Here is a 24,088-nt window from a genome sequence, read left to right as displayed (position 1 = left end):
CCCCCAATCCCTCCCAGCATCAGAGTCTTTTCCAATGAGTCAACTCTTTGCATGAGGTGGCCAAAGTACTGGAGTTTCAGCTTTAGCATCATTCCTTCCAAAGAAATCCCAGGGCTGATCTCCTTCAGAATGGACTGGTTGGATCTCCTTGCAGTCCAAGGGACTCTCAAGAGTCTTCTCCAACACCACAGTTCAAAAGCATCAATTCTTTGGCGCTCAGCCTTCTTCACAGTCCAACTCTCACATCCACACATGACCACTGGAAAAACCATGGCCTTGACTAGACGAACCTTTGTTGGCAAAGTAATGTCTCTGCTTTTGAATATGCTCTCTAGGTTGGTCATAACTTTCCTTCCAAGGAGTAAGCGTCTTTTAATTTCATGGCTGCAGTCACCATCCCTCAGTATAGCATCAGTCAACTGCTTAAAATAAATCTCTCAATCTCTCTTTCTCTCTCTCTCTATATATATGTATATGTATATACACGTACACATATATGCATATATCTATACATAGACATACCATAACTCATTTTATTGCATTTTGCTTTACTGAGCTTCACAAATACTGCATTTTTCCCCCCAAATTGAAGGTTGGCGGCAACTGTACATCAAGCAAGTCTATTGGCACTATTTTTCCAGCAGCATTTGCTTATTTTATGTCTCTGTGTCATGTTTTGGTAACCCTAACAATATTTCCAACATTTTCAATATTATCATATTTGTCATGGCAATCTGTTATCAGTGATGTCTGATGTTACTACTACAGTTTACTGAAGGCTTCTCTTCTATGTGTCTTTCCCCTTTGTGTGTGGGCATATGCATCTCTGTGTACACACACACACACACATCCTGTTGACTGTGTTTCTCACAAGTCAAGGAATGCTGAGGAATGCCAAAAACTACCCAGAAAATTAGAGAAGGCAAGACATGGGTTCTCCCCAGAGGAAATACAGTCCCAATGACACACTGATTTTGAACTTGCAGAACTGTGAGAGATTGCTGCTGCTGCTGCTAAGTTGCTTCAGTCGTGTCTGACTCTGTGCAACCCCATAGACGGCAGCCCACCAAGCTCCCCTGTCCCTGGGATTCTCCAGGCAAGAACACTGGAGTGGGTTGCCATTTCCTTCTCCAATGCATGAAAGTGAAAAGTGAAAGGGAAGTCACTCAGTCGTGTCCGACTCTTAGCGACCCCATGGACTGCAGCCTACCAGGCTCCTCCATCCATGGGATTTTCCAGGCAAGAGTACTGGAGCGGGGTGCCACTGCCTTCTCCGGTGAGAGATTATGTTCCTATTATTTTTTATTCATTTAGCGGTGCCCGTGGCTTAGCTGCAGCACATGCGGTATCCTCAGTTGTGGTGTGTGGGATCTAGTTCCCTGACCGGAGATCAAGCCCAGGCCTCCTGCATTGCGTGTGCAGGGTCTTAGCCTCTGGACCACCAGAGAAGTCTCTGTTCCTATTATTCTAAGCCACCAACCCTGTGGTCGTGTGTTACAGCAGCACTTGGAAACTAATACACTTAAGACACAGGTATTGTCTATTAGTACTCAGTATCTCCTCACTTTACTAGACATAAAACACCGAGCAGTTTTAACAAAGTCCAAAACCAAGAAGAAAACAAGCAAATTTTCTGAGTATCTGTATCGATGTTTATCCATGAATATTTTCACACATCACTCCACAGATCCTCAGTCAGAAGATCGCTCTAAATGTTGACACCTAGTATTAATATTACAGATAGTTATTGTTGTTCCGTTGCTGAGTTGTTCCACCTCTTTGCAACCCCATGGACTACATCATACCAGGCTTCCCTGTCCTCCACTATGCCCCAGAGTTTGCTCAAGTTCATGTCCATTGATACCAAATGATACCATTGCCAAAAATTTTCCCTCCTCTGGATCCACAGAAGACAGTCCTCCCAAACTGCCTTGATCCCCCACTGGAGTGGGTGGGGGAACTCATCTTTGAGTCCCTCAATGAATCCCTCCCCCACCAGGTTCTGCAGCAGCAGTCCACGGAGCCATCCCTAGAATGAGGGGCCCCAAGGCACTATGATATTGGGAGAAGCATCCTCAAGCCTTTCATGTTTGTGGGGCCCAGGGAGAAGCTTGAACTTGGGTCCCAAGTTGGCAAACACAACTGGAACTCATCTTTATCCTGCATTCTAGTGCTGGCTCATGAAGTAGGATGTGCTGAGTGTTTTGGACAAAGGAAAGTTTGCCTCAACCTAGATCACGTCAATCTCTAGGGCAGTATATAAGATCAAGGACCCAACTGCACAAAAGGCTCCTTGTGAAACCATTCGGGCCAGCTGTGTCTCACCCATGCTCATTAAATCCTTTACTGTGCGCGTTCTTGACCTCCAGTCATGAGTGTGCTCAGTCACTCAGTCATGTGTGACTCTTTGCAACCCCATGGACGGGAGCCCACCAGGCTCCTCTGTCCATGGGATTCCCCAGGCCAGGATACTGGAATGGTTTGCCATTTCCTTCTCCGGGAGTCATTAGTGTAGCCCTTCAGTATTTTTCAATATCTCTGTACCTCTTGTGGGGGCTTCCCCAGTGGCTCATTGGCAAAGAATCTGCCTGCAATGCAGGAGACAGAGGTTCGATCCCTGGGTCAGGAAGAGCCTCTAGAGAAGGAAGTGGCAACCCACTCCAGTATCCTTGCCTGGAGAATCCCATGGACAGAGGGAGCCTGGTAAGCTATACTCCATGAGGTCGCAGAATCAGACACGACTCTGAGCGCAGGCGCACACACATAACTCCTGTACTTTTACTCTTCAAATAAACTCATCACTTCTACCACAGCCTCATCCTACACGATCCATAAATTCATGAGTTTGATGCAATGTGATAGCTATGTGACTCAAATAGTCATCACATATATATTTCTCCCACTGAAAACTATCCTGGGTATCTTTAGTTGTCAATTTATCACAGCGTATCACATGCACACTATGTAGCAAATGCTGCCATTATGTGTATGCGGCCTGGGGCTCACTGGAGCCGTGGAGGCCTCCTCAGCGGGGGCTGAGGTGTCGGAAAGGGACCAGAAACCGCTTTTCTCCTTAGTGCTAACAATCTTAGCAAATGGTCAAGATAAAACACCAATCCCCACCCATCTGCCTTAAACCATTCTCATTCCAACCTCTCCAGGGAAGAAAGAGCTCTCTTGTGACCCCCAGATCAGGGGAGGACTGAGCTGTTTCCCTGACACGCTGGAGGTGGCGAAACAAGGCAGCCTTGAGGTGGTGACGACTAGAAGTGTGCTAGGCGGAGGGGATCTGTAGAGAATCTTGAGTCGGGGGTCAAGGCATGACGCCTTGTCAGTTCAGTCAGGTGGGAATGGCACCAGGGAACAATATTCACACCTGGGGAATGAGGGTTTAGGGCTCGATTAGAGGCAACAGATGGGTCTGCCCCCATACAGTGGTGGGAATGGAGCATCTGGGACTTCTGACAGCCCTGAGCAATGGCGAGGTGGCTTCCTGGTAGATGACTCTGGACAATAAACTCACCATTCAGGGAAACTCAGTAGCTGGCTCATTCTAGTTTAGGGCACAGCTCTTCTTTTCTCCTCAGTTTCTCCAGCTGGCTCTACATTCATGACCTAATCACATTTCAGGTTTTTAAGCTGATTTTTCTACCTCCTATTACATGGCGAAACTCAAGGAACATTCCTCTCCAGGGTTCTACCTTACACTGATTTCATCTGCACTCTGTGCTGGGTCTTCTAGGCTGACAGCAGCAGAAAGCAGCAGAAAGGCGAAGCCCTCTGAAAAGGGGGACACTGCCTTGTCACACCCGGACTCAGCAGCATCTTCCAAATGAGGCAGCTGAGTTCTAGTCACCCCGGTATCTGGCAATGACGACCCACTGAATAACTCCACGTCTGTCCTCTCCGCTCATCCTTGTGCCTCAGTGCTTCTCGATTTGCTTAGGAACCTCCTCCTAGGAAACTAACACCCAGCACTATCTGTCTAGACATATTCTATTGCCTCTAACACCATCGGTCATGGAAAGATCTTTTAAAATGTTAATAACTTGGCTTATTTATATAAAAAGGTTAATATTTGAAAATGTCGTCCCCCCGTGTCTCATCTACACCTTAACATAATGTTCTATATTTGCAGTGTGCTCTCTGTGACACCGATGCAGGGAATAAATGAATATAGATTGAAATAATTAAGGGAAAAAGGCAAAAATTATTCTGAAACTGATGCCAACTTTTGTCTTTCAGTCTATTTTTTGTTTGTTTAATAAGGCATCTGAAGCTAGAAATTAAAAAATAATGATATGATAATGTCAGTTTCTTTCTAGTGCATCAACAGTGGCTATAAATCTAAATTTAATTTTATATTTAATAAACCCCTCCACATTCCCTGCATTAGAGTCAGGAAGCTGATTTGCTTCATCCCAATTGCTTTTCCTGCACATTAAGCTGAATATTGTATCTAATCATCCGCTTTAGTGCCTTCCAAACACATCCAACTTAAAACCTGCCTCAAAATCGGTTTGGTTGATAAAACTTGTTATCCTTTTTATATGATTTATGTTGATCTACCTTTTTGAACATTATTCTTAATTATCTTTGCTGCCTTGCAATTTATAATTTTAGGCCACCTAAAATGTACAAGTTATTATTTGATTTAGCTTTGCCCTCACATCTTTGACAGAGCATACTTTAGCTTCTGAGAACCTCCACAGTTTGATTTCTATGCCTTGCCTGTGTATCTAATAGTCCTTTGAAATAAAAACCAGATACTCTTAAAGCTTCTTTTGGTAAGTGTGAAAAAGAGAGCTGGGATAGGACCTGGAGTGGTGTGGAGGTAAGGGAGTGGGTGGAGGGCGGCAGCAGTGGCTGGAGCAGAGCTTTTAAATGAGTTTCTACCAATCATTCCAAAATAACGTAACATGTGTACACAGTTCAGATTGTGCAACCATGACTGTTCACATCACCCAAACTTGGAAGACTAGATACCCACTCAGACCAGATATACTCTTGATTAGTAGTTATGAGCTACTGAAGACATCATTTCATACAGAATGTATAAACTATAAACTTCTGTATTAGAGTGTGTTTTGATGAACTATAGGTTGACCTTTCTATAAATCAAAGTGGCTCAGTGGTAGCAATTTCAAATGGTTCAACCTAAAAGTGGGGAAACCTAAACCCTCTTTGTCCTCTAAGCAAAGACGGCAGTGTTCTCAAAGTCCCAATGAGGGAGTCACTAATGGAATTCAGTAAATCAAAGCTGCTGTTAGTGCAGCAGGGGCTGGGCCTCCGGGTCTACTTCTAATGGTGGTGTGCTTGGCACAGAAGGGGGAGAAGGGGTAGAGATTTAACCCAGCTCCAGATTAGCCCCTATTTTTTGGATCATATGAAAATTCGACAGGTTACTTCCAAATCTTGTCTGTCAGTATGTAGCTACTCTGTATTTGCAGAAGGCTTAACTAAAGCCTAAGTAGCTCACTTTTTCCATGATGTGATTATTCCTAAGGTTACTGGTCTAATCCTTTTCGTATATCCTTTCCTCCCATATGAATATGGGAACATATTTTTGTATTTTAAATAGTGTCTTTTTTATGAAATATTTAAACAACTCAGATGTAAAATGTCCTTCCTTATCCTCAGTCATCAGACCTTCCAGATTTTTTATACATACATATAAACATATACATCTTAAATGAAAATAGGTCACACTATATTTCCTATTCTATATTATGCTTTGATCACATCACAGCACACTGAAGACATCTTCCAGTGTCACTACAGAAGGATCTGCCTTAATGATTAAAATCATTGAATAGCATTCTCCCTATCATCACATCATCATTTAAAAAGTCAATCCCCCTCCCCCAAATTGGACAGCCAAATGCAGACAGATGAAACTGGACGACTACCTCACACCATACACACGAATTAACTCAAAATGGTTTAAAACCTTGAATATAAGACCTGAAACCATAAAACTTCCAGAAGAAGACATATATAATATGTTCTTTGGCATTAGTCTTGACAATATCTTTGTATATGTGTCTCTTCAGGCAAGGGAAACAAAAGCAAATAAACAATTGGGATTACATCAAACTAAAAAACTTCTGCACAGCAAGGAAACCATCAATAAAGTGAAAAGATAACCTACTGAATGGCAGAGGATGTATCAGATAAGGAGCTGCTACCCAAAATATATAAAGGGCTCATACAATTCAACAGCAAAAGAATCAAACTAACTCAATGGGGGGGAAAAATGAACAGATGAATTTTTTTTTTTTTTCAACAAATACCCACAAATAGCCAAGAAGTACATGAAAAGAGGTTCAACATCACTGATGCTGCTGCTGCTGCTGCTAAGTCGCTTCAGTCGTGTCCGACTCTGTGAGACCCCATAGACGGCAGCCCACCAGGCTCCCCTGTCCCTGGGATTCTCCAGGCAAGAACACTGGAGTGGGTTGCCATTTCCTTCTCCAATGCCTGAAAGTAAAAAAATAAAGTGAAGTGGCTCAGTCATGTCTGACTCCTAGTGACCCCATGGACTGCAGCCCACCAGGCCCCTCCATCCATGGGATTTTCCAGGCAAGAGTACTGGAGTGGGTTGCCATTGCCTTCTCCATCACTGATGATGAGGGAAATGAAAATCAAAATCACAATGAGATGTCACTTCATACCTAAGAGAAAGGTTATTTTAAAAAGCAAAAATGAAATAACGAATTTTGAAAAGGATGTAGAGAAAAGGAAACCCTCATGCACTGCAGGTGGGCATGTAAACCGGCGCAGTCCCTATGGAAGACAATACGGAGATTCCTCAGAAATAAGAACAGAACTATCACCTGACCCAGCTGTCCCACTGCTGGGTCTTCATCCAAATCATAAGAAAACACTAATCTGAAAAGGCATCTACAAAAGCCAAAATTCTGAAACAACCTCAGTGCCCATCAAGGTATGTGTGGATAAAGATGTGAGAAATACACATACATACTTAGACACGATGGCGTAGTACTCAGCTATAAAAAGACAAAAGCCTGCCAGCTGTGACACCTGGATGGACCTTAAAGGTATTAGGCTAAGAGAAAGAAGTCCCATGGAGAAAGACAAATACTGTATTGTCTCACTCATTTGTGGAAGTAAAGAGCTAATAAAGAAAACAAAATAAACAACTGATAAAAAACAAACCAAACCAAGCAAAAACAAACAAGTAGACACAGAGGACAGAGTAGCGGTTGCCAAAGGCGAAGGGGTAGGGGGAGTGAGGAATCACTGTATGGTGGCCGACAGAGAAAAAATTTTTGTGGTGAGCGTACTCTAGGGTATACAGCAGTAAAAATATAATGGTGTCTACATAAAACATATGTTACAAATCAAATGTTACCTCAAAAAAAAAAAAAAAAAAGGCAAAACCCAAATAAGGACATTTGGATTTATTCTAATTTTTGGCTATTAGGAGCAATTCTGCAATAAATATTCCTGTACATACAACTTTGTAAGCTTATACAATTACTTTTTCAGAATCCATTACTAGAGGAGGAATTGCTAGATTAAAAGGAAGGTACTTGTCACACACACATAGCTTTTCAAGTTAGACCCGCACCACGACTTTATGAGTTTACCTCCTGTACCCTAACTAGTCCCAAGTATCATTGTGCCTTTTGGTCTTTTCTTTGATAGAGAACTAATGATATTAACTGTTTCACTTCAATTGTTAAATTCTTAGCATAATAAAGAACTTCATATACACACAATGACATGTGAATTTCTTCTTTAGTCATTTCTATTTTTCAGGACTCTCAATTACAAGTTATCCATCTCAAATTCGTCTAAAACATGTCAGTCAACAAGAAAGGGATGTACTGACTCACCAGCTGGATGAGACGCGGGGTGCCTCAGAAAACTGGAGGAAGAACTGTAGGAACCTGAGCTTTACGGGCTGGATCAGGAAATTCGTGCTGCTAAGACTCCACGTCTTTTTTCTCCAGGTCTCTGCTTGAATCCAGATTGAAGGCAGGCTCTCTGTAAGGCAAGGAGAATAAATGGCTATTATTATTCTAGATTCACTTCCTTCTGGTTTGGAAACCTCACTGATAAGACAAGGTCTCTCTCCGATTTCTGAGTATCAGTCCCAGAGAAGTGCTGTAGCTGGTTCTGCTTGAGTCAATAGTTGTGTCCAGGACACCAAGTACTGCAACTGATGCACCTATCCTTGTGTCAAGAGTCAGATTCTGTTACACCAGTAAGTTTGATGGAGGATAAATGTATCAGGTAACCTAAAATAATTGTCAAGTGTCCTTGCCCATTTGCCTATTTCTTTTCTTTTTTAAATTTATTGGGCTACGTTGATTTACAATGTTGTGTTAGTTTCAAGTGTACAGCAAAGTGAATCAATTATGTTGCTGCCATTGTTGTTGAGTTGCTAAGTCGTGTCCAACTCTTTGCAGCTCCATGGACTGCAGCAGACCAGGCTTCCCTGTCCTTCACTGTCTCCTGGAGTTTGCTCAAACTCTTGTCCATTGATTCAGTGATGCTATCTAACCATCTTCTTTCTCTGCCGCCCCCTTCTCCTTTTGCCTTCAATCTTTCCCAGCATCAGGGTCTTTTCCAATGAGTCAGCTCTTGACATCAGGTGGTCAAAGCACTGGAGCTTCAGGTTCAGCATCAGTCTTTCCAGGGAATATTTAGGGCTGATTTTCTTTAGGACTGGCTGGTTTGACTCTTTTCCAGCACACAATTCACAAGCATCAAATCTTCAATGCTCAGCCTTCTTTATGGTCCAACTCTCACATCTGTACATGACTACTGGAAAAACCACAGCTTTGACTATGTAGACTTTTGTTGGCAAAGTGATATCTCTGTTTTTTCATACACTGTCTAGATTTTCCAATGTTTTCCTTCCAAGGAGAAAGCACCTTTTAATTTCATGTTATACACATACAGATACGTATAACATGTAAATAACATATCCATTCTTTCTTTTTTTTTTCAATTTCCCATATTGGCCATTATAGAGTATTGAGTAGAGTTCCCTGTGCTATACAGTAGGTACTTATTAATTATCCATTTTTTTATATAGTACAGTATATGGGTTAATCCTAAAATTCTAATTTATTCCTCCTCTAATCCCTTACGCATCCAGTAACCGTAAGTTTATTTTCTATATCTGTAATTCTTTGTTTCATAGGAAAATTCATTTGTAACGTTCTTCTAGATTCCACTATAAACGATATCATATATTTGTCTTTCTCTAACGTACTTCACTCAGTACGACAAACTCTAGGTCGCTGCAAATGGCATCATTTCATCCTTTTTGACAGCTGAGTAATGCTCCACCACATACATGTACCACACCTTCTTCCAACCCTCTGCTAATAGGACATTTTGGATGCCACGTCCTGGCTACCATAAATAGTGCTGCAGTGAACACTGAGGTATATGTATCCTTTCCAACTATGGTTTTCTCTAGATATATGCCCAGGAATGGGATTGCTGGATCATATGATAACTCTCTTTTTTTGCTTGCTTTTTAAGCAAACTCAATACTGTTCTCCATAGGCTTCCGTGATAGCTGAGTGGTAAAGAATTTGTCTGCCAGCGCAGAGATGTGTGTTCAACTCCTGGGTTGGGAAGATCCCCTGGAGAAGGAAATGGCAACTCACTCAGTATTCTTGCCTGGGAAATCTCATGGAGCCTGGCAGACTACTCCATGGGGTCACAAAGAATCTCACAAGACTTAGCAGCTAAAAATCAGTAACAACAAATCCTGTTCTCCATACTGACTGTAACTGTTTAGATTCCCACCAACAGTGTAGGAGGCTTCCCTCTCTTCAATTTTTATGACAGGTATAAACTATACCACACAAACCACAGCCCGTCCCACAGAACACTGCTTGTATTAATGTATGTTTATCCTTCTCACCTGGTCCTTGTGGCTGTCTAGATTCCTAGAGCCCTGGCCCAGAGTTCTGGCTGCATGTGTCTAATGCCACCATCCTCTCTTCCTCTGTGGGACTGGGAAGAAGGAGAGGTTAAATTCAGACAGTACAGTTCCTAGATGTTTAATTCAAGCCCCTTTTCCCTGAGGCCTTAATGCCAATCCTTCTGAGTTGCTATCTTCTTTTGTGTCCTTCCTAGAACTCAGCAAAGACATAACCTTCTCCTAGACCCCCCAAATCTATACCACATGGTTATTTTCTTTGTGTTCTACTAAACCCCCTACCAGTCATCTCTCAAAGTGCTAGGACTCTAAATGATCTGTATTCCTGTTGTTTGCTTCCATTACACTGCAATCTGCTCAAGGGCTTGGAGATTGCATACCCTCAGCACTGTGCATCTGATAACAGATTCTCAGAAAACATGTGTGGAATAAAGAATTAGTTTACAAAATAAGGGAGTTAGACTGGATGGTTTCAGAGTTTGCTGATGCTAGTATTATTTGGATATTAATAATTTTTTAATGTCTTAGCCAAGCCAAATATACATATTGGAAATGACTAAGGAGTAAGACAAGTTCAGGTTTGGGTGGCAAAGTTGATATTCTTGGTCAGCTTACTTTGATTTTGCTATTCTGCTATTCTTCTGAAGATAATGTAATCTACAGAAAAAAGCCTTCATTTTTAGAATCAGAGAGTCCTGTGTTTAATACTCTGAAAGCTCAGCAGGTAAAGAATCCTCCTGCAATGAGGGAGACACAGGAGATGCAGGTTTGATCCCTGGGTCTGGAAGATCCCCTGAAGAAGGAAATGGCAAGCCACTCCAGTATTCTTGCCTGAAAAATCCCATGGACAGAGGAGCTTATTAGCAGGCTACAGTCCTATGGGGTCTCAAAGAGTTGGACACGAGTGAGTAACTAAGGACATGCTTAATTCTGATTTCACTCCTTAATAAACATGTGAGTTTGAGCAATATACTTAATCTCTTTAGCATCTTTAAAATCATAATAGAGTAAAAATGAAAAGATAAAACAACAAAACCAAGAATGACAATTGCATCTAGGAACGTTACACAGGACTCAGTGAGATAATGGATGGAAAACATTAAGCCTGGTTCTGGCACATAGTAGGTGCTCAATAAAATACTGAATGAATGAATGAAGCAAGTACATCTCCACTATACATCACTGACAAAAGATGTGCTGACTGGATATTCTGGACTAGATCCCAGAAGGTCAGTGGAACCAACGGAATTCAGACATAATTAACTGAGTCCATACTGCACCCACCTTCTGTCGAAAGGTACTTAAAGCCACCGATCCTTATTTTTGCCCTGTATAATGAAATAATGTAGAAATCCATTTGTTCTTCTGTAATGTGAGAACATGTACAGTGAAATTGACATTCTTCATTTTTTTTTTTTTTTTAGCACCTTACTATATTGAGCTCTTAATTGGTCTGTGTTTCTTTATCAACTGCTGTAGTATTTTCCTGGGATTTACTTGGAGGAAGATCAGCTGGGTCTTTGTTCCTAGGTGGGTCTGCTGTGCAGTTCTCAGCGGAAATCATGTGCATGTGGGGTTCCAATGCAGTCCAGGCTTCAAGGGGACAGAAAGAGGCTTTGAACAAAAGGGAGACTGCAAGCAACTGCTGCCTCTGAAATGCAAATTCAATTCAGTTCTCCTTTATAAAATCTAATATAGGTTACTGGGCTTGTAAAACCTGTAGTAAACACCATCCAAAAGAAAGAGAAGAATGGAAGATTGCAAAGCCCAGATTTTAGAATCAGGTGGGTTTTTATTTAGCTTCCTCTGACTCATCTCTTTGGGAGCAATGTTCCTCCTTTGAACGTGCTTTTATTTATTTTTTAAATGGAAAAACATGGCATCAAGAGGGGAAATCCAACTTGATAAATTTTCTTTGGACTGGTCTTGCATGGGTTAAAAGGATAGATATTTGTATTAAAAATGGGGCCTCTGTTGTGAACTGAGGAAGGAATGAGTGACCAGGTGTGAGGAGAGTGACTCAGGATGGTCACTAACCAGCTGTGTGACCTACAGCAAGTCACTTGACCTCTCTGGGCTGCAAACTCCTTCTTACATAACCATATCATTGGACCAGATCTGTAGTGTTTAAGTTATACTGTTATTGTGAAACCACCACCAAGATCCAGACCCCCTACTCCCACTACATACACACAAACACATTAAGCAACCAGAGCAGCTCCACATGTAGTTGTTTTTTAAGGATTTCATTTTTAAAAATGACTGTGCAATGTAATGGTTCCAAGAGTGTCCTCTAGAATCCAAATGACAGAGCTTGGATGTCCACTCTACCACTGGCAGCTGTGTGAAGTTAAGTAACACCTTCCACTTGCACACCTCTATAATTAACATTTTTTACTATTAAAACTACTCTTTTTATAGGAATGTCTTATGGGTTAAAAGAAGTCAAGCACTACCTATAGTGTTATGGCATACAGTATCTACTTAATAATACTATGTGGGGACAAGACTCTGAAACAAAAGGGAATTTGAATGATGATCTTTAAAATTCTATTTCTAAAATTCCTTTTTCTAAAAAGTAACTCTCATGAGACAACAGAAAGGGGACTCAACAGACAGGGTTTATTAATAGGGAAACACAAGCTTTAAATAATATACTGGACCAGTTGGATCTAACTGATACCTATCTACAGAGCATTTCATCCAAAAACAATAGATTTCACTTTTTTCTCAAATGCATGTAGAACATTCCCCAGAACAGATCACATTTTGGGCCTTGGTAAACTTAAAAAAAGAAAGAAAGAAAGAAATCATTTCAAACATCTTTTCTGACCACAACACTGTAAGATTAGATGTCAACTATAGGAAAAACAAAACAACTATAAAGAACACATACAAAAAACAGAGTTTCTTAGAGTCCTTGACTTCAGAGGCAGCTTGTTTATACATATATTTAAGCTTACTCAGGTAAAGTTTACAAGCAGTGAAGTTTTCTCTTTTTTGGTACACAACTCTATGAATTTTGACAAACATATAACCATGGACTCACCACCACAATCACATAGTTTCGTCACCCCCTTTGCCATCACTCTCCTCACCCGTCCAGTCCCCAAACCAGTCTCTGTTTCCTGTCCCAATCGTTTTGTCTTTTCTAGAAAGTCATATAAATACACTCACAGAGTATACAGAGACTTGGGTCTGCCTTCTTTCACTCTGTTACATTTGAGAGTCATCCTTGCTATCGTCTGTATCCCCTTTTTATTAGTGAGTTCACCCCTTTTGATCGCTGAGCATTCCACTGTGAATCGTTCATCTACTAACCAGAGATGACTTACGAAAAAAAACCCAAAAACCAGCAATAAACATTTGAGTGGATAAATGTTTACATATCTAGGAATGGGACTGCTGGGTCACATGGAAGACATGTATTTAACTGTATTAGATACTGCCACATTTTGTTTCCAGTGAAAACAATTTTTGTACTTATTTTGCAGTCATCAGACATTTAGGAGAGTTCTGATTGGTTTACATATTAGTTTTCTATGGCTTTTATAACAAATTGCCAAAAACTTGGTGGCTTTCACTTGCATGCATTTATAACTTTGTAGTTCTGGGGGTCAGATACACAAAACATGTCACTGGGCTAATACTCAGGTGTGTGGCCAGCTGAGCTTTCTTTCTGGAGGCTCTAGGTAGGGTGAGCAAGTTCCCTGGCCTTCTCCAGCTCCTCTTGGCTGTGCGAGTTCTCTGGCCTGTGGCCCCTCCCATCTTCAGTACAATAGCTGGTGGAGTTTTTCTCGCTGTGCTTTAGTCTGACATATGCTTCACCTTCATCTTCTACATTTAAAGGATTCTTGTGACTACACTATGCAGTGTAGTCCAGGATAATAATCTCAGCTAGTCCAGGATAATACTCTCTTTATTTTAGAGTCAGGTGATTAACAAACTTATTTCTATTTGCAATTGAAATTGTTTGTCACCATGTGACATTGCATATTCACAAGCATGGGGAATTAGGACATGCACTTCTTTGGTTGTGGGGGTGAGGTATTATTCTGCCAAGCATGGTCTGCAACCTCACAGGCATACCAGTTCAGTTCAGTTCAGTTCAGTCGCTCAGTCATGTCTGACTCTTTGCAACCCTGTGAATCACAGCACGCCAGGCCTCCCTGTCCATCACCAACTCCCGGAGTTCACTCAGACTCAGTCCATCGAGTCGGTGATGCCATCCAGCCATCTCATCCTCTGTCGTCCCCTTCTCCTTCTGCCCCCAATCTCTCCCAGCATCAGAGTCTTTTCCAATGAGTCAACTCTTCGCATGAGGTGGCCAAAGTACTGGAGTTTCAGCTTTAGCATCATTCCTTCCAAAGAAATCCCAGGGCTGATCTTCAGAATGGACTGGTTGGATCTCCTTGCAGTTGTCAATTCAAAAGTTAAGTCATTCTAATGGCTTTACAGTCATAGCTCATTATAGTTTTAAATCATATTTCCCTAATGACTAATAATGTTGAACATCTTTTTGTGGTTTTGTTTTTTTTTTTTTTTTTTGGCCATCATACGCCTTCTTTTGTGAGATGTTTGTTTGAAATTTTCCCTATTTAAAAAATTGAGTTGTTTATTTTCTTTTTACTGAGTTTGAGAATTCTTTATATATTCTTGACAGTAGTCTTTAATCAGATAGGCATTTAGCAAATACTTTCCTTCAGCATATGGCTTTTATTTTCATTTTCTTTACCAGTATTTTTGAAAATAAGATTTCAATTGTAATGATATCTAATTTATCACTGTTTTTCTTTTATGAAACAAGTTTTTTGTGTCCTAATAAATCTTTGCTTAACTCAAGGTCACAAATATTTTCTATGTTTTCTTCTACAAATTCTATAGGTTTATGTATTACATTTGGATCTATAATCCATTTTGTGCTAAGTTTGTATTTAACAAATCTGGGTTCAGGCTTATTTTTTTGAACATAGATAGCCAATTGTTCTAGGACCATTTCTTGAAAAGAAGAAATGCAATTTTTATCCTCATATATTTATTACTTAAAAGACCTTGAAGGAAAACTCTTTAGTTATTTTGATTTTTTGTCACTTCAGAACTTTTCAACTGGTTTTGATTTTTAATTACCTATGTGCTAATGACAACATACTCCTGAAACTGAAACATTTATTCATTACAGACCAGATTAGACACATACCAAGATGGTCAATACACAGCACCAGATTTATGATGAATAATTGATTTCTCACTGTCATGAGTTGAGCCTACGTAATTTGATTATATATTTAACTAGTAATGGAAACTCATTAGTAGAATTCTATTTCATGCTTGTTTGCACCTGCAAACAATTTCTTCTTGTTTAAAGGATTGTTCCATTTGGTCTGCCTGATATAATTTTGCTCAGTAACATTGCATTGATGATCACTACTGAAGCTCACCTAGAAAGTGTGAAAACATCTCACTAATCCCTTCCCACCTGCTTTGATTACTACTTCTTATCACCCTGGTGACTTCTTGGCACAGAAACCTTGGAGTTCCATGTTTGGTTTTGAGAGCTGATTCTCAGTAACTTAGGGGAAGTTAGTTAAGCCAAGAATAAAGTATGGGAAACCTACAGAACAGCTTCTTAAAATCACATCTGTGAGTTTGTAATACAATTCTGACATTTGTTTTTTATGATCACTCAAGTTCTGTGTGGAGTGGGTTGGATGGAAGATTTCTAATGCCTACTAATTTGGAATCACTGGCTCCTTATGGTAAAGTGCAATTTCCAATGACGATGCCTCAGACCCAAATATCACTGGCTGATACAGACCACAGATTTTTCTTCTGTTTTGAACATGAATTAGATTGAAGTTGCATTTTTAGGATGGCTGTGAACATTGATTTAGCCCACATATTTGCAATTGGCTCTTCTTTCTTTCCTGTATTATTTACAGGTGTCACTTATCCACAGTCCTTCAGAGCAGACTGTAGCAACGATGCAACAACCCATTGTTAGTGCTTTGAGATACTTCATCAACTGTATGGAAGTGTTGGTTTTCAGTCACTCAGTATTGTTTGACTCTTTGTGACTCCACTGACTGCAGCACATCAGGCTTCTCTGTCTTTCACTATCTCCTGGAATTTGCTCAAACTCATGTCCATTGAGTTGATGATGCCATCATCATATGGAAATAGCTCAGAGCCACAGATCGTGGATTCCTGATGTATTGAGTTGGCCAAAAAGTTTCCTTGGGTTTTCCCTAACATTTTACAGAAAAACCCAAACAAACTTTTTAACCAGCCCAACAAAAAGCAGCAAGGAAGTGGCCTACGAAAACATGAAAAGTGGTGGGTAAGCTACGCCTACTATCCATCCATCTTTAGGAGTCACTTTATACATGTCAATAACCCTAAGGAAGACCTTCACTGAAGAATTCTGTTTTATTTTGATAGTTGCCCAAACATGTTTGACCATGGAACACTTGTGTCTGTAGGACACCACTTTGGAAAATGTTGACCTGGACTGCTGAGAGCAGTAAGGTGCTCAGAGGTTATCCCATTTATGACCTCCTTTTTCTTATACTCTGAGTGTCTTAGCTTTTTCTTCCATTCCCCTAATATCAATAAATTTCAGTTTTCTTCCATCCTGTTATAACTTTAATGTTTTCCATTAATATTGGCTTGATGAGTTTTTTTTTTTCCCAGTATCCATAAAGGAATGAAGTAAAAATTATGCCAGCACTCTCATAAAAAAAGAAGATAATAATATTGACTAGTCTTATTACTGGGAAACTCAAATAAATTATTGCCCTTGGAAATCCTTAGTAAAATGTATAATAAGAGGATGACATTTAGCTATTCTGAATACTAGATATATAGGTAGGTGTGTGTGTGTGTGTGTGTGTGTGTGGTCTCGAAGCTCAACTGGGGCCTAGGGCAAAAATACTTAAAAGCTGAAGTTTTTCTTTGGGTAAATATTGCCTCCAATTTCTGTGCCACTCAAGACTGAAACACAGCAAGACACTGTGAGGCTCCTGGGTGTAAAATTCTTTCTGTGTCTCCCATTTCGTGATGACAGGAAATAGGCTTCATTCAGCCTCCTGGGCCTTCCCTGAGTTCCAACAAGCAGGTACAAACAGTGGCCAATCCAGGAAGAGAGGGGATGACAAGGGAGAAGGCAGCCTTGGGGCAGGCTCCTGGTTCCCCCTCAAGGGATACGCATAACAATGAGCTGTTCTGTAGATAGTGAAACCCCCACCAGGTGGGAGATGGTAACTGCAAGCTGCTTATAAGAAACGCAGACCCCAGATAGTTGAAACCAGAAAGTTGATGATGCTGACTCCTGATTACCTCACCATGAACCAGTAAGAAAAACTGTTCACAATCTGATCACACCTTCCCGGTTGAACCACTACTATGAAGCTCCTCGCTCCTCTCTCCAGGTTGGAAGACACAGTTTTGAGGACATCAGCCCACTGTGGCCACCTTTCCCTAGCAAAGCAATAAAGCATTCTTTTCTACAATATTTCACCCAAGAGATTCAACTCGGTACTGAGATACAAAAGCCAGATTTTGGGTACAGGACCTCCACTTTTCTGTTCTGTTGTCATGATGTCCTTTGTCCTCTGACACAAGCCTGCTCTCAGGAAGGAATAAGAACTTATTTACATTTCAAAATGAATGTAGGAAGTTGCATTTCCAGTCCAAGGTAAAGCATGGGGGCAGTGTATTTAGACAGGGCTCTCTCCTCTCTGCCTGTCACTAGCATCTAATGATGCTAAGAATCATTAGAATCCTCTCTAGAAATTCTCTGTGTCTCTGACAGGTGACGTGGGTCATCAGAGAGTACAATGCTCTTATCTGGGACAATCAGTGGCATGGTCAGCGATTCTATGATTTGAGGTGCATGCTAGGTTGCTTCAGTCGTGTCTGACTCTTTGAGACCCCAGGCTCCTGGTGGGATTTCCAGGCAAGAATACTGGAGTGGGTTGCCGTGCCCTCCTCTGGGGTCTTCCAGACCCAGTGACTCAACCCGCATCTCTTATGTCTCCTGCATTGGCAGGCAGGGTCTTTACCATTAGTGCCACCTGGAAGCCCCAGATGATTTGGGGAGAGGGGACTAGATTACAAGATCCAGGCTTCAGCATTACTCAGAATCCATCTCCTCCTACTCCCAAAAGTTCTGACAACCATCTAGTTCTCCAATCAGTTAAACTCTGAGTGAAGACACAGAATTCAGGCCTAGCTTTCAGGTATACAAACTTCCAGGTGGGGCGGTGGGGGAGAGGGGAATCTTCAGTGTTTTGAGACGGACATCGGGTCTCGGTCTTCTCTGGCTGAGATGGAATAGGGGAGGAGTAGTCTTCGCAAAGAGGGGTAAAGAAAGGAGAAGCCTAGAGACCTGCAACTTCTGTTCTTTGAGTGTCAAATCTGCAAAAGAAAAATAATCTCCGAGGAGCTCCACTTTGAACTGGATGATTTCAAGCATGACCTGAGACTCAGGCACACGAGCAATTAGCAATGAGTCACGGTCCAGAGTGAAATTCCCCTGGTGAGGGGGTGACTTTTCTCTTTTCCAGAGCACTTGGCACCTCAAACAAAGCTGCCTGCTGCCTCCACCTCCTGGTGTGATAGGCTGAATGCTTAAAAACAAGATTTAAAAAAAAATACAGCACCTCACTATGAGAATAATGAAATCACATGAGTCCTACTTGTTCAAGAAAATGTGACTAAAACAGACTATTTGCAGTACTTTTGATAGTCTCTTCCTCTGAAGGGCAAACTTACTATCTTCTAGAGTTCCATCAGAGCATTCAAAAGGATTCAGATAAAACCTGTAGGCCAGGTTTTGTGGTCTTGTTTTTAATCATTTTTTCCCCCTTTACATAACCAAAAATTATCTTTATGGCTCTCCATAGAGTGACCGACCTGTAGATAAGCTCTTTGGCTCAGTTTTCTTTTATAGCCTCAAGAAATGTTCTGAGAAATATTTTGACAGAACACCCCTCAAGTCACAGAATTTTCAGCCACAGGCAACGGCAGCTGGGTTTTCATACTGACACACTGGAGGTGGTAATTTAAGGGGTGCTGCAGTAAGCTCCTAGGGTGAACCAGAGCTCAAATTCTCCAATTCTCCACAGTATATGATTGGTTGGATGTCTGAGTCTTTAAGGCTGCGTCCTTGGGGCTGGAGCACCTGTGAGCTGCAGTGCTGCATCTAATGCAAAGTCGCCCTGTTTGGATTTCTACAGGAGTCATTAGCTTGAGGCTGATGTGGCAGCTGCCCAATTCCCTGCGCCTGGCAAAAGTTTCATGTGGAAAATCTACATCTGCATGACGCAGGCAAACCCAGGTATGCTGTTATCACTCCTCCAAAATGTCCTCTTCTTCTCTTATTTCCCCAAGGTGTGCAATGAGATGAGACCAAGGGATATGTAGGGATCAGAGTCTTATTGCTCTGGCTCACAGTACTCAGAAAGTGCTAGAATAAGCATGCAAAAGGACAAACATTGCTCCTGAGATGTGCAATGTTATTTCATTAAATTCTTTCAGAATTTCATGCTTAGAAAAACCCAGTACTCCCTTGGACAGCTGTAAGATTATGAGAGCACAGGAGCATTTTGTATTTTCCTTTTTGCACTGGTTGCCAGGAAGCTCAGAAGTTGCTATGAGCTCTGTATTAGTTAGTTGCATTAACCTCCATTTTCTGCACAGTTTTTCTGTCCCAAGACATTTTTATTTCATTGACTTTTCTTTTTCTTCTTTGATTTTAGTCATTCTATTTGTGTCTTTCACTATAAGCAGTACACAGAAAACATTCATTCTAATGCCAGATGGATATTTCACATCGTATATTTTTGTTCCTGGTGCTCTTCAGAGTAATGGTTTTCATACGGGGGAATATTCTTTTTCAGAGTCCATTCTTAGGTATATTACCAGGGATAGTAATAAAGGGAATTCTTGGAACTTCAATAGAAGTTCCTTGAATTTTACATCAAGCTCCTCCACCCAGTTGTTGTTTAGTCATGTCCAACTCTTTTGTGACCCCATGGACTGCAGCCTCCCAGGCTCCTCTGTCCATGAAGATTCTCAAAGCAAGATTATTGTGGTGGTTTGCCATTTTCTTCTCCAGGGGATTTTCTGGACCCAAGGATTGAACCCGCAGCTCCTGCATTGGCAGGCAAATTCTTTACCACTGAGCCACCAGGGAATCCCAGGTTAAGAGCTACTGGGGAAGAGCAATATTTTAAAACTTCACTGTGATATGTTCTGATTGAATAGATCTATCATAGAACCCAGACATATGCAATTAAAATTTGTCTTAAAGGAATGTTCATACAGGGGATTTAAAACACTGTTAGGAAGACTGTGAGAAGCAGTGATTAATCATAGTTAAAAAAAATGCGGGGTAAGGTGGAGATGAACTTCATTCTATAGGTCAAGGTCAAATGTCAATTTCATTCCCATAGAATATTATCTACCTCAATGAAATTGAAGGACAGGTGACCTGACATCTAGTCCCTGCTCTGCCTGGCATCTTGGGGACCTTGAGGAGTCCATTTAAAGCCCATAGCTCTCTATCACCTCATTTGTATAATAAATCAGTGAGCCCTTGATCAAAAGAACTCTTCCCACCCACAAAATGCAATGATTCCTCGCCACCATCCAGGGAGATGGTGAATTTAGAAACAGGCAGAATTTTCATGCAACCAGATAAGCAATGTGCTGTCAGAATGATGGGGAAAACATTTTCTGTAAAAAGTCAAGATGGCTTGGTTTTCTGCCAGAGAAGTGCACAGCCACTTTTGTTCTCAACATCACAAATGAGAAAAGTGAATTCACAAGTTGTGCAAAATCTCTGTTTCATCGACAGGAGTTGGAAGCCAAACACAATTGTTAACTATTCACAATCAATAAGACAAATTTTCAAACTTCATTTCTCTTGGAATAAGGAAACCTGGGTGAAAGAGAGCCCTGGAAGGCAATGAGCAGCTGGTAGGGTGAGTAGATGGACAAGCTCTGTCTCTTTCCCTCTATACTCGTTTCATCCAGGATAGCGATTTCCCCACCTCTGAAGATGAACATTCCTTTGTAGCAATGACCACTCGAAATTAATGAGTTCATAATCCTGTGTCTCTCTTGGAAGCAGTTATGTCCAAGACTAATTACCTTAGGTGGAAAAAATACCTCTATTATTATTTTTTTTAGTAACTTAAACTCCTTTCCCATTGCTGTACCTCAAAGTACAGCACATTTTAAACAGAGGAGATGTAATTAAATTAGAAGTCGTGGTGAAAAGCTGTGGCAGCTGATAATAATTGCTTTTCAGAACCCACTATAATTGGTGCTCCAAGGATTTTATTTCAAAGCATCAAAGTTAATTTAGAAGGCTTGCTTTATCTGGACTGGAACTGCTTTGATGAAGACACTATGTCTTCGTGTCTCTAGGTTTTCTTAAATTTAACTAAACTGTTTTTTAATGATTATGTTAATAATTACAGTGCCATGATGTTATTTTATGGACACTGGAAGATAAAATTCAAATTCCCCTTCTGCCTATTAGTTAAAGTTGTAACCACGAAATGTACACAATTCTTGCTCGTTAACTGATAAGCCCTTGAAATTCTATAACCAATAAAAATATCTCTTTCATTTGGTACCTCCCATGTAGAATTTAATACATTAAATCAAGGCATAAGAGGGAGTTCATTAACAAATACCCTGATATACCACTGTATATCTGCTTTTTTTTTTTGGGTGTGCTGGGTCTTAGTTGCTGTGCACAAGCTTTCTCTAGCTGCAGTGCGTCGGTTTCTCATCGCAGTGGCTTCTCTTGTTGCAGAGTATGGGTTCCAGAGCACAGGTTCAGTAGTCATGGCACACAGGCTTAGTTGCTTTGTGGCATGTGGGATCTTCCTGGACTAGGAATCGAATGCATGTTTCCTGCATTGGCAGCTGGATTCTTCACCACTGAGCCACCAGGGGCGCACTATACCACTTGTTTTTGCTCACTGTATTTTCTCTGCCTGGAATCTCTCCCTCCCTTTTTTTATGATTCAATGAGTAAAATTCTACTTTATCTTTCAAGTCCCAGATTAAATGCCATCTGTTATGGAATGAATGTTTATGTCTCCCCAAAATTCATATGCTGAAACTCTAACACCCTATATGATGGTATTAGTAGGTAGACCTAATTAGTAGGTAGGTGGGAGGTACTAAGGTCATGAGGGTGGAGCCCTCATGAATGGGATTAGTGCCCTTAATAAGAAAAGATGAGAGCTTGCCGCCTCTCTCTCTGTTCTCTACCACATGAGGATAGAATGAGAAGACAGGCATCTGTAAACCAGGAAGAGGGCCTTCACCAAGAATTCAGCCATGTTAGCACCCAGAACTTGTGCTTTCAGCCTCCAGCGCTGTGAGACTTGCACCACCCAGTCCATGGTATTCTGTGTTAGCAGCCCAAACTCACTACCACAGCACCTCTTCCACAAAGTCTTCCTTGACTACATAAGAGGATTGCATTATTCCAAATCTGAGATCCAGGAGCTTAAGTTTCCCTATCTATACTACAGTGATCACAGGGATGCACTGACCATAAACTGAGGTAACGTTTGTGGAATCTGAAACAACATTGCTATCACTATCATGAAACTTTCTCTGCTCACCTCTTTAGATGCTTCCAGCTTAAAGCCATAGGACACAACACAAGTCAGTTAAGAACTAGACTCATCAGGGCACAATTTTCACCTCTAAGCAGTGTGTGCTAATTAATTATCTGCAAAATGGTATTTTGTATCTGAAAGAAAGCGTTGGAATCTGGGGCAAATACATTTTCTTGCTGTGTGACCTTGAGAAAGTCACTTTACTGTTCTGGTTGTCAATTTTCTTTTGTACACAGTGAGTTTATAAAACTAAAGTTTCATTAAGAGTACTTTTGCCTCTAGTGCTCTATGAGTATAATTACAGGTGGTGCAATCCTTAAAATTGTGTCCAAGATATTTATAGCATTAAGACTAATTAAATCTACCTAATCATGCCAACAGAGAATAAATTTCTATGCAATTACCATTTCTGGCTTTGTAAAGACAAATTAATGCAAAAATTCATTATCTTACCACACCATGCAAAGTTGATCAGCTCTGTGAACTATGCCAGGTAATTAACAACAGGAGGTAAGATGCTCCATCTCATTGTTGCGGCATCATCTTGACAAAATTGCACAGTCCCTCCCCTTGTGCAGAGAATATTTTGCAATGTTCACAAGCTCTACGGAGAGTAGAAAAAAGTAAACTGAATTATAGATCAAATAATGACTAACATTATAATTTATAATAGCAGTAGCAGTAACATGTTCTTGTTTGTCAGACAAATACTCTGTTCTGGGCACTATGCCATGTTCCATGTCAATTATATCATGTATACAATGCTGTGAGGTAGGTGTCCTCATTATCTGTTTCTACTGTGGAAACAAAGGCTTAAAATGGACAAGTAACTTGCCCAGGATTACACAGGTGGTGTGTAGAAGAAATGGGATTCAAATGCAGTTTGAGCTGACTCAAGTCCTGGCCCTCAGCTAGAAGGTTAAAGTGACTCGTATGCAGTATAACCAGTCAGGATTAGCATCCAGTTTGTAGACGACTGGCCCTGTAAGGTGTCAACAGAGAGCCTGACATTTAGCTGCTATACACATGAATGGCTAAAAATTATGTCACCCTATTCTTATTTGTCTGTGTATGTTTCGCAATTCTTGGACACCAGCTGGGTGGCCTATAATTCAATTCAATTCGGACACAATCTACCTGGGACAGCATCAGATTCCAAAGATTAGGGGCTCAGTCCTGTAAGACTGTCCCTCCATACTTCAGATCCCAGTCACAAGTTCAGATTGCCACCTGGGCTTCTGACCAATTGGGTAGTACACTTGATGTTCCCATGCCTTCCTCCTTGGATTTAATTAATTTGCTAGAGTGACTCAGAACTCAGAAAAATATTTTGCTTGCTAGATTAGTAGTTTATTATATACTATATACATACTCAGATATAACTCAGAAAGGATAAAGGATATAACTCAGAAACAGCCAACTGGAAAATATGCACAGGGCAAGTAGGGGGAAAGGGCATGGAGCTGTCATGCCCTCGGAGTGCACCGCTCTCCTAGAATCTCCAACCTGG

General features: G+C 40.9%; 2 long non-coding RNA genes across 3 annotated transcripts in view; one reads left to right on the top strand and one right to left on the bottom strand.

Annotated features, from left to right (window-relative positions):
• The window catches only part of LOC112443448 (uncharacterized), a 93,134-nt gene that overhangs the window by 29,527 nt on the left and 39,519 nt on the right, over positions 1–24,088 (top strand). For both annotated transcript variants that reach the window (XR_003031818.2, XR_009492357.1), the window contains exons 4-5: positions 19,168–19,268; positions 20,790–20,916. This is a non-coding gene — a long non-coding RNA (uncharacterized lncRNA). The remainder of the gene's footprint in view (positions 1–19,167; positions 19,269–20,789; positions 20,917–24,088) is intronic.
• Positions 7,774–24,088, bottom strand: part of LOC112443450 (uncharacterized) — a 308,329-nt gene continuing 292,014 nt past the window's right edge. Inside the window, exons 2-3 of the long non-coding RNA XR_003031821.2 lie at positions 23,032–23,182; positions 7,774–8,013 (exon numbers count right to left, since the gene is read on the bottom strand). This is a non-coding gene — a long non-coding RNA (uncharacterized lncRNA). The remainder of the gene's footprint in view (positions 8,014–23,031; positions 23,183–24,088) is intronic.

Source organism: Bos taurus, chromosome 22 (assembly GCF_002263795.3).
Source record: "Bos taurus isolate L1 Dominette 01449 registration number 42190680 breed Hereford chromosome 22, ARS-UCD2.0, whole genome shotgun sequence".
NCBI lineage: Eukaryota > Metazoa > Chordata > Mammalia > Artiodactyla > Bovidae > Bos > Bos taurus.
The sequence above is the reverse complement of the archived record's forward strand: the minus strand, read 5'-3'. Positions and strand labels throughout refer to the sequence as shown.